At 38.1% G+C, this 10,556-nt stretch overlaps 1 protein-coding gene and 1 long non-coding RNA gene across 3 annotated transcripts in view; one reads left to right on the top strand and one right to left on the bottom strand.

The window, feature by feature from the left end:
• Nucleotides 1-1,140: 1,140 nt before the first annotated feature.
• LOC122133481 lies at nt 1,141-4,367 on the bottom strand. Its single transcript, XR_006152800.1, has 3 exons — nt 4,194-4,367; nt 3,497-3,577; nt 1,141-1,427 (listed from the first exon to the last, which is right to left on the bottom strand). It is a non-coding gene; the product is annotated as an uncharacterized LOC122133481 (long non-coding RNA).
• Nucleotides 4,368-8,597: 4,230 nt separating this feature from the next.
• Nucleotides 8,598-10,556, top strand: part of LOC105889839 (SLAM family member 5-like) — an 8,193-nt gene continuing 6,234 nt past the window's right edge. Inside the window, exon 1 of one of the 2 annotated variants that reach the window (XM_031582395.1) lies at nt 8,598-8,866. The gene's annotated coding sequence lies outside the window, so the exon portion shown is untranslated. Of the gene's footprint in view, nt 8,867-9,666 lie in introns of those variants that run through there. The other variant, XM_031582402.1, reaches the window with a different exon arrangement.

The raw sequence follows: 10,556 nt of genomic DNA, 5'->3' as shown, positions 1-10,556 counted from the left end.
GTCTTTGAATAACATATTCTTACAACCTGTCCTTCATAACAAATAGATTTAGAAAACAATGTTGATTCATGGTGTATATTTAATTCCATTATTATGTTATTTAAAGGGGACATATTATGAAAACTAGCCAAATCTATCCGGCATGTCTATGTAACCGGTGTAACTTCTGCGTTGTGTATTAATATATGTGACTCGTACAACAGTTGCTGAGATGGATATTTATTTCGTATCACTCCTGTTAAAGCACACCAACAGAAACAGTATGGTAAGTCTCCACTGTTAATGCTCATTCCCAGCATATCTCAAACAGGCCAAAATAAGAACAGGCATGTAATATATACATTAAGAAAGATAAGTAAAAACCGTATCACACCTGTTAAAGCACAGCAACAGAAACAGTATGGTAAGTCTCCACTGTTAATGCTAGCCCCCACATGTAGCAAAAGGATAAAACATATAAAGAATAGGTCAGAGAGATATTTCCTGAAAATAGTATAGATATATTATACATATAATAATAATAAGTTATAAGAAGATATATAAGAACCTAGATATTTATATTTTTAAAGGCAATATTTATTAGATTCTTTATCCCCATGAAACTCAACCACCTACCTCATTCCCAGTGTAGTGGCACTCCGTCTGTTCTGAGTCTTCTGTACCACAATTTTGAGTTCAGTCTTAGAAACTATTAATTGACACGCGAGTGAGACAAGTAAATCTTCCATAAAAAATGTTTACTAGAAAACTTACGAGTTACAAGTTCACACGGTCAAAAAACTATGTCGCTTCCAACATCTCTGAGCTCAAATCTAAACTAAAAGTCCAACACGCAGGTATTATACTGACGTAACGTCATCTGATTGGAAGCTTACATTCTGACAAGTTATTCAGCTTTTAAATACAATACTAAATTATATAGTTTAACCTAAACATTCTTTCAAATCATAATGAAATTATTTATCTTCAGTTACCTTTTTAAATCTTTTTAAACTAAATTATTATAACAGATGAAATCATGAATTTGGCTCTTACACCCAGTATATCTCAAACAGGAAAGAGGAAGGGGGAAGGGAGGAACAAAACAAGGGGAGACAGGGGGGGCTACCAGAGACCCCCAATACCAGTGTGCTTGTGATATCAAAATAAAAGATCAAAAAGAAACTGAAATACAGGTAACAGACTATCTTGTGCAATTATTTCAAACCGCATTTCTAACCTGTTACAACACAAAAAACGCTGGAAAAAACAACCCAGGCAGTTTGTTATAGTTTCTCTATGTCAGAAACGATACACTTTATACAGAACATTCCATTCCTTCCCACAAAGCCATTTAGCTCCTATTATTATGTTACAATGGCAACAATGTCCTTTCACATTCAGACCTACTGAGAATGGCACAGCTCTGTAGCTTCTTCTCGGTACTTCTGCAATTAAGTTGACAGAGAAAAGTGTTAAAAAACATACAAATAAATGATAAAATGATAAAATACATAACTCACGTGTTGAATGTGCATTCCTAACATTTTACAGGATGATATTTCAAATCCTGAACTGCTGGATGTACAGATTCCGCAGTGGGAAAAGTGCTTCATGTTTTGTAAATGCCCTGTTATGTGTTTTATGATGATGGTAAACATTTCTGAGTTGTTATGTTTGTTTTCCAAAAACGGCAATAAAAAAGTATCCCTAAGACTAGCTCACTAGTCAACGAGTGAAAGCCAGTCCGAAAACTACTCTTTTTCTGTCTCTTGCTTGGTTATATACGCCCTCTTTTTCTCCTCTTATCCTCCGACAACGTCTTCCTCATTTTTTTTGTGGTCTCTGCCATGCTGTCCATACAGAGAATACTGCGCCCACTTCCTCTTATAGCTAGCAGAAGGGTCTAGTCTACAAGGCATGTAACTGTGTGGATGTGTACAAGGCTCATTGAACATGGACCATTTTCATGCTCACTCCTTGCTCCTTGTAGTGGCCCTTCCACAGGCATTCTGTGTCTGTAGAAAATGCATCACTGTCTGATGTAAAAACAGGAATGTCTCATGAACACCTGTTCTACACAAATCATGTTTAATGCCTTTTTTTAAACCGAACGACTGCAATACGGACAATACTGTAAACACATACAGACATACATCCCACATTTGGCACTGATACACAGTACACCAGCAGCAGTTCATTTCAGTCTCCTTTTAAACTAAAGCTTTATAATAACTCATCCTGAAGACAGACCCGTTAAAGGCAGCAGGTGGGAAAACACTAATAACTCAAACTTCTACCTGTGCAGAGTCCACACAAAGCCAGATTGGAGCTAGCACTGAAACAGTTTTGATCATGATCATTACATTTACTCATTTGGCAGATGCTTTTACCCTCAAGATTCAGGACAGTATGAGACCTTGGAGGAAGCACGGAGTAATAAACAAAGACAGTGATAGAGTGATAGTGATGAAGTGAAAGAGTGATAGAGATGAGAGTGATAGTGTGATATTGAAAGAGATTGAGAGAGATTGAGAGAGATTGAGAAACAGAGAGAGTGACAACAAGCTGTTTCTGCTGCTGATTAGCTTGACTTATTAGCCAGCTAGCTAGCTGGTTGATTAGGGGAATTTTCAGTCCTCATCCTTATCTTCTAATCCTAAATTAGAGTTGTTTTGGTTTTATTACGAACAGCGTCGGGAGACCAAAATGTGTAGCAGAGCAGCCAAAAACACTGCTGTGACATGTGACCAGCACTAGTCTAAGGTTAGGCTAATAAATAAAATCCTTCAATAGTTGTTCCTGTATTGTCTCTGAATGTGATTATGTCGAATGCTGGATCTGGAGAGTTGAAAACACCAGCATGATCTTTGGAAAGCACCTATATAACCCTCTGATACAAGAAGGGTGAGTTGACATCATCTGGGGTTTCCCCATTCTCCACGACCACCTCAGAGGTCTCAGGCATTGGCACTTCCTCTTCTACAAAGAGATATGAAAGGATACATTCTGTTAACCAGATGGTGACAATGTGTACTTGAATAATAGTATTCTGAACGCTCTGTTCAAAACATCTGTTTAGGTAAGTATGCCAATAAATGAGTATCCATGGCAATGGTAATCATCTGACTTTGCTGTGGTTGAAGTCCGTTTGTCTGGACGATTAGTCTTGTGGTAGCTCGCTATTTTCTACCACGGGGTCAATCTTCTTCATACAGATTGACTTCCCTGTGTGTTTGAATCAAATGTGTACATTATGTAACCCAAGCAAAAAAAATTCAAACAATATTCATCCTGAGCAACATTTTGACTAGATTTTGTGCAGATCTTACAACATTGTGGTAGATATGCTAAACAAAATATACAGATATTCCCCTGTAGTAGCTCAGGATGCTCTATCTTTTAAAGGGTATAGCTTGGGAAACAAGTTGAGAGAAAACATGTCGTTAGTCAGGAGCATTTCCTGACATATTATGTAAACCTCACTGTACAGAAAGAAGAGAGAAAAATAGCTTACCAGTTTTCCTTTTCCAACAGCAGTAGATCCAAATCGCAATCAAGAAAAAAACAATGAGCACAGCAGGAATTATTGTTATTTCTGCAAAGGAAAACACACAAAGAGAAGCTTTACACATTTAAAAAAGTAAATTATCGTGCAGTTAATATGAAACTGCAAAACTAAGAGTTTGAATGTAATACTTTAATTCTCAACTTACGTTACACCAATCTGTCACGAATCACTCACTTCACTCAGGGCACAACTACATTTTTAAGCTGCTGATTAGCTTGGCTTATTAGCCAGCTAGCTTGCGAGCATGGAGAAATATCAGTCAGTCCACATCCTCAAGGGACGCTAAGCCCAAACTAGCTAAATTAGAGATGTGTCAAGTTTTTATTTTATTGAGAACAGCGCAGAGAGACCAAAACACATCATGTGTCTTCAGGTGCTAGCAAACAAAGCCATGAAGCCAGCCAAGCTAAAGTGGCCTCTCATTACAAAGCACCCAAAAAATAAGGGTTTACTTTTATAAGGAGGTATTTGCAAAATGCTCTCACCTATGAAGTGAACCTTACAAAATGCCTCCCCCCCCCCCCCCCCCCCCCCCCCCCCCCCCCCCCACACACACACACACACAAACATTTAGACTTAACCATCACATTCTAAAAGATAAATCAAAGGCTTGTTGAAACTCAGACTTAGTCTCTTTACTAACCTGAAAATGAGACGTTTAAGAACAGCTCTTTCTCTGAGATGCTCTTGGTCCTCCGGCTCACTAAATTACAGTAGATGCAGATGTATATCACATCCTTGTGTTCACTCGTCTCCACCCTCAAAACTGGACCAGAAACCTTTTGCCCTTTGTTAGGTGACCCGAGTGTTTTCATTATCCGCCCTCGTACAGTTTATTATGCAACATGGTAGAGTTGCACTGTTTTGTAACAATGAGATCCAACACAGTATCTGCAGAAAAGATAACATTCACTGAATGATCCGTTTAAGGTTTAAAATAGGAAGTACATTTAACACAGACAGATACAAACACATGGACATGTTACGTATGCATCACACTAAAGCAATGCTTTGTTTATAGTTTACTTTTACCACATTTAAAGACTAAAGCTGTTTGGCTGATCAACAAAAGGAAATACAAAATTCAGCAATTACTCACCAGTTGCAGTGACCTGATAGATCACTTTGTTGTGATTATTTATTTTAAATGCATAAATGCCACTCCAATTTGATTTGACATCTGAGATGGTTAGGGACAACGTTTGCCTGTCAAACTCTGTGTTTAGAAAAAGGCATTTTGTTTGTTGCTCTTCTTCATCCCAATGTGCAATGATTGTGTTATTGTGTGCCCACTGAATGACCTCCTCGTGTACATTTGGTACTTCTGCTTGAAGAGTGATGGATTGTCCTGTCATTCCACACACAGAAACAGCATCTGTAGAATGAGAGTGAAATTGAAGATGATTCATTACATAAAGTATATAGATGAATACTCACCGGTTAACATGTTAACACTACCCAATGTTTTCATTTTACCTTTTCTATGATATATTTAATTACTTAGAAGAAAAGTTATTATTATCTGGTTTCTCTGTGACTTGGCTTAAAAGGGTAAAATGAAGAAAGTCACACCTAAAAGCCACCTTCCTTAACTTTGGTAGGAATAGATTCAAGTACACTATTGATTCAAGAAACAAAAATAATTTGTTGTTTTTACCTTGAGATGCTAGTCCCAGCCAGAAAACAGAGAATTCCAGCTCCAACGGTAGCTTTTGAGAGCATTATCCCTGTTAGAACAAGTTCATTGCAACTACCTAAATTCCTGTTACTATTTCAGGCTTGCAGCCCAACTACAATTCTAACTCTTCAATATCTTTTTTCCATACAGGCTGTCTACACTATGATTTTTAAGGTTATATTTAAGGTTTTGGTGAGCAAGCTCGTTGTAGAATACCTCTATCACAAGAAAACGAAGAGAAAGGAAGAAATAACTAAATTATACACCTGCTGGAAAAAGTTAAGGGTTCAAGTTTTGATCACATAAATAATTAAATAAAATGTATTATTGTTATTATATTTATTTTAGCTACTTGGTTTCAGCTCATTTAACAGATCATATGGGTCTCTGTGGGTTTCAGGTAACCTCCCTCTGGAGGTGACAAACCCCTATTTTTAATTTTAGATTATTCACTTTAGTCTAGGTTAAACGGTAACTGAATTAATAACTTCCACCTGACGAAAAACGTATTGTGATGCTATGATCCACTGTGGCCTCTGGAAAGTACGCATGAACTTGGAATAGTTCATTATATCCTGTATGACAGGGGGCTCCACATCGACAAAAGTTAGATTCAACGCAAAATAAATAACTCGAGATATATAAAGCTACAAAACTGAACTTTAAATGCATTTTTAATGTATGTAATATTGCATTTTGATGGGGCCTTTGTCATTTGAGGCTACACATGGTTGCCAAACTTTGCTAATGGTTAAACCCAGATAGTACCAAACGCTCTGTCTTAAACCCGGATGAAGCCAATTGCCATTTGAGAGCGCTATCTAATAGAAAGATCATGAATCGCAACAACGTCTTACCTGAAAATAATTGTGATGAAACAAAAATTGCAAAGGCAAGAACACGCAAAACCTCTCAAGTTATCGGCACCATGTGCATGTTCGGCAAAGTGAAACTAAATGTGCTAGCGTGTTGCCAGGTTGACTTAAAAAAGCAACACTTGTAACAGAGACAGCATAACCGATCCACCTGCTTCTTAGAAATGATAGCTGTTAATAAGGTGGAGATGAGACAAGTTTCTCTGGAAGCAGGACAGAGCAACAGAGAGAAGCATTTTGTTAGTTTTAAACACATGAAGGCATGCTGTTTCAACGGCTGAAATGTGTTGCAGCTCAGCCGCTTTTATGGAGATCTGAGCTCAGCTTGTTTCAGTCACTACTCTTGAGCTTTGAGTCATTGTCTCTGCTCCTGCTACAGCTCGCTCCCAAGTGTTTACTCTCCTCAGAATTGCCCATTTCCCATGTGTTGTGATGCAAGTATAGTACTATATTGTTATGTTTGTGCAGATTAAAATATATTTACTTTGTTATGTCTTATCTGGGCTTTGGCAACACCTATTTACTCCAGTAAAATTTTCTCAACGGTTTTTGACTAATTTGACCATGAGGAACAAAACTAGGGTGCTGTCGTTTACTGTAACCCGAGCGAACATCGAGATTTTGACACGCCCTTTAAGCGCGCGTCCAGCGCATCTGTAGCTCAGCTTTGGAAGGTCGTACGTAGACACTTGAATTTGGTCTCAAAATGACCGGAATGCGTATGTTTATATATGCACTATGAAGGTTTCTAAGCTCTAAAACCTTTACTATACTTTAAAGGTCCAGCATGATACCTTTTTTGTAATTACAGTAGTCTGAAAGTGGTAAGAATTGTCAGTGGGTAACCATTGGCCACTATGGGACTGCTACACATCCTACTTCTCCACTAACAGTGCAAGCTGATATAGAAGCCTTTTCCCAAACTCCATTGGTTGGAAGTAGAGTAGTATAAGCAGTAAATAAAGAATGTATTGGACCTTTATGAATGAATTTACCCCTTCTTCTTATCACTTTAACGCAGGACTGCTACCAATAATAACATGACATCATCAAATCATTGGACATCAGCTGTCATGGTGTATATGGCATGCCATAACATGTTTATGACATGGTTATGCCAATCTTAAGCTGGGTTCCACTAAAATGTTATCAGGGAGACTAGTGTAATTATGACAATAATTATTAGATTGCACACACATCCTGTCTGTTTGTTGTGTGTTTCAGAAGCTTGTGTGGTGGTTTTGCCATCTTGGCGTATTTCACATCTTCACGTATTGCTTAATAATTGTATATCCAGAGGAATAAACATTGAGCAAATGTTCATCATAGGTTAGATTGTAAAGTTCAGGCCAATATTTTGCGAATGAATGTTCAAAATCTAGACCCACTTGAACTAAATAGTTAATTTAAATGTTTAGGCCACCTTATGTAACCGGTGTAACTTCTGCATTGTGTTTTTAATACTTGTGACTCGTGGACAGTTGCTGAGATGTATCTTTATTTCTCTGTGAAATCACACCAACAGACACACAGTTTGGTGAGCTACCGTATCTTAGCTTCACTCTCAATGCTCATTCCCAGCATATGTCAAACAGGCAAGAATAAGAACAGACATGTAATACAGTATATACATTAAGAAAAATAAGTAAAAACTTTATCACACCTGTGAAATCACACCAACAGACACACAGTTTGGTGAGCTACCGTATCTTAGCTTCACTCTCAATGCTAGCCCCCACATGTAACAAAAGGGAAAAACATATAAACAATATGTCAGAGGGATATATCATATGAATAGTTCAGATATATAATACATATAATAATAATAAGTTATGAGAAGATATATAAGAACCTAGATGCCTATTTTTAAAGGCAATATTTATTAGATTCTTTATCCCCATGAAACTCAACCACCTACCTCATTCCCAGCATATGTCAAACAGGAAAGAGGAAGGGGGGAGAGAGGAACAAAACAGGGGGAGACAGGGGGGGCTACCAGAGACCCCCAATACCAGTGTGCTTGTGATATCAAAATAAAAGATTAAAAAGAAACTGAAATACAGGTAACAGATTATCTTGTGCAATTATTTAAACCTGCTTTTCTACCCTGTTACACTTACCATAATGAACATAGAGAAGGTTCCAGTACCAGCACTGTCAAACCATTTGGATCTCAGAAAGGTGAAAGAGGCTATGTTGTTGTTGTTGTTGTTGTTGTTGTTGTTGTTGTTGTGGCTGCTGTTGCTGTTGTTTGTAGCTGCTTTAAGCAAGCCAAGGTGGTAAGAATTCTGATATCATGAGTTCAATCTCAGGAACCATGAATACTGATAAAACATATATACCATAACATGCCAATAGTCACTTTGGATAAGCGCAACAGCAAAAACATGAAATGTAGATGTGAGTTTCTATTCAAAGCCCAATGTAGCTTGAACTATGTTCAACCAACCGAAGAGGGCACACGTCACGCCGTTACTTATTGAGCTCCACTGGCTGCCTGTAGTTGCTCGCATTAAGTTTCTAGTCACTTATGCTTGCTTACAGAGTGATTGCTGGTTCTGCTCCCACTTACTTAAATGCTCTGTAAGTGCAAATGTTACCCCCGGATGCTGCGTTCGTTTAATGAGCGTCGTTTAGCACTGCCGTCTGTGCAAGCACAAGTAATGTGCAATCTAGACTATTCTCATTTGTAGTTCCGCGTTGGTGGAATGAGCTGCCTAGAAAAGATAATTAAATTTTTTCGATTCAGCACTTTTTTTTCAGGTAAGGCGCTCTTAACGTCTATGACGTTCTCTTTAGAAAACAGTTCCTGAAGTTAAACCAAAGAGTTAAAAAAAAATTAAAATCAGTTACGGTTGACTTCCTACATAACTGTTTGCGAAACCCCACCCTGTAGCAGCTAATCTAGGCAACTCTGTTTTCACTTATGAGCTTTCCCCAGACAATTGGGTTCTAATAAGTATATATATATGGCTTAATGAATGGCCTAATTTAAGAACAAGAATAGGTGAGCCTGCAATGGGAAGACCTTTATGCCTAGTTCTGGTCTCGTGTATCTTAACTGAAAGTGTTTGGTGGGGAGAAAAACCGTTGCGTGTCTGGTGGTGTGATATAAAACATAAGTCGCAGAGACCTCCGTTTTCAAATTGAAAATACTCAGGCTATGCTTAAAGGTACATTGTGTGAGATTTAAGGGGGGCGCTATCAGCAGAAATATAATATTATTCATAATTATGTTTTCATGTGTGTGATAGGTGAAAATTCACCCTAGTTACCTCAGGACTCTGGAGCTGCATATAAGTATATTTATTAGACAAACAACAACAATTGCAATCGGGCTCACTCCCAGCACAAGGCTGAAAGTGAAGCAATGATAAACACATCGCACCAGGTTTATATAGACAGAAGTTTAGCGTTCAGCAGGGATAACCACGTGGTGGATTTCTGACGTCCGAGGCAAGGATGGAAGTTTTGCAAGGTCGGAAGAAGCACAGTTCGACCCTTCTTATCACTTCTGGTCTAAACATGCTCTTGTAGGCTACATATGCAGACTAAGTGGCACCTAATATTCTAAGTTACACACACGCAGAAACACAGAAAAGCCATGTTCCTGCTTACATAAGTACATGATTCATATACGGTAATTAATAAAACAAGGCACTTGTATATTCTTAAGTCATTAACAGTGTTTGGAAATTATCTCCATCAGTGTGTATAATCACGAATCGTTGTGCTTTTGTTCGCATCGAATGAGCCCTTCATATCTACATAGGGAGTAGTAGTGAGTTGAGCCTTGAAACCAAGGCTTCGAAGCTTGTATCAAAAACTTGAAATACTTCCCGTCTGAGTTCCCTATCGAGGCTTGTAGCCTATCGTTTGGGGGAAATTACGCCACTCGTGACTGTCGGAGCCTATTTTTAAGCGCTGGTTCAAGAAAATATTCCATTTTGGTGCAACTCTTCGAGTATTTCTCTCCAATACATAATATATTGATTGGGACGGAGCCAGTAATAGAGAAATGATTTATCCAGCTTGTAGGCTATAGTTTCCATGTAATATAACATAAGCCTAATATTCATGTTGCCGGATCATTTCGCAATATATTATATAATATATTATTATAAGACCTTGCATTGGTATGAACATACGTGAACAGTTTATTTGCTAAATAACACAAATGTTTAAAATGAACTATTTTATGTGATTTGATGTGACTTTCTTGTGTATGCATGTTAAGCCCCCATTACGAGAGAATTGTTTTTTTTTTTTTGCTCTCTTTTTCGGTGTCTCTCTCGCTTTCCCTGTCTTTTACTCTTGTTATCATCCGACAGCCATGGTGTCCAAAAAGATAATATTGTGCCAGCTTCCTCTTCTAGCTAGCGCATGGGTCTAGTTGTTGTTGCGTGAGGTGGTGCCATAAAGCATTATAGTTCTCAAGAGAGGTCTCGCGCCC

This window comes from Clupea harengus, chromosome 2 (assembly GCF_900700415.2).
Source record: "Clupea harengus chromosome 2, Ch_v2.0.2, whole genome shotgun sequence".
NCBI lineage: Eukaryota > Metazoa > Chordata > Actinopteri > Clupeiformes > Clupeidae > Clupea > Clupea harengus.
Note: the sequence above shows the minus strand (reverse complement) of the source record. Positions and strands in the feature narration are given on the sequence as shown.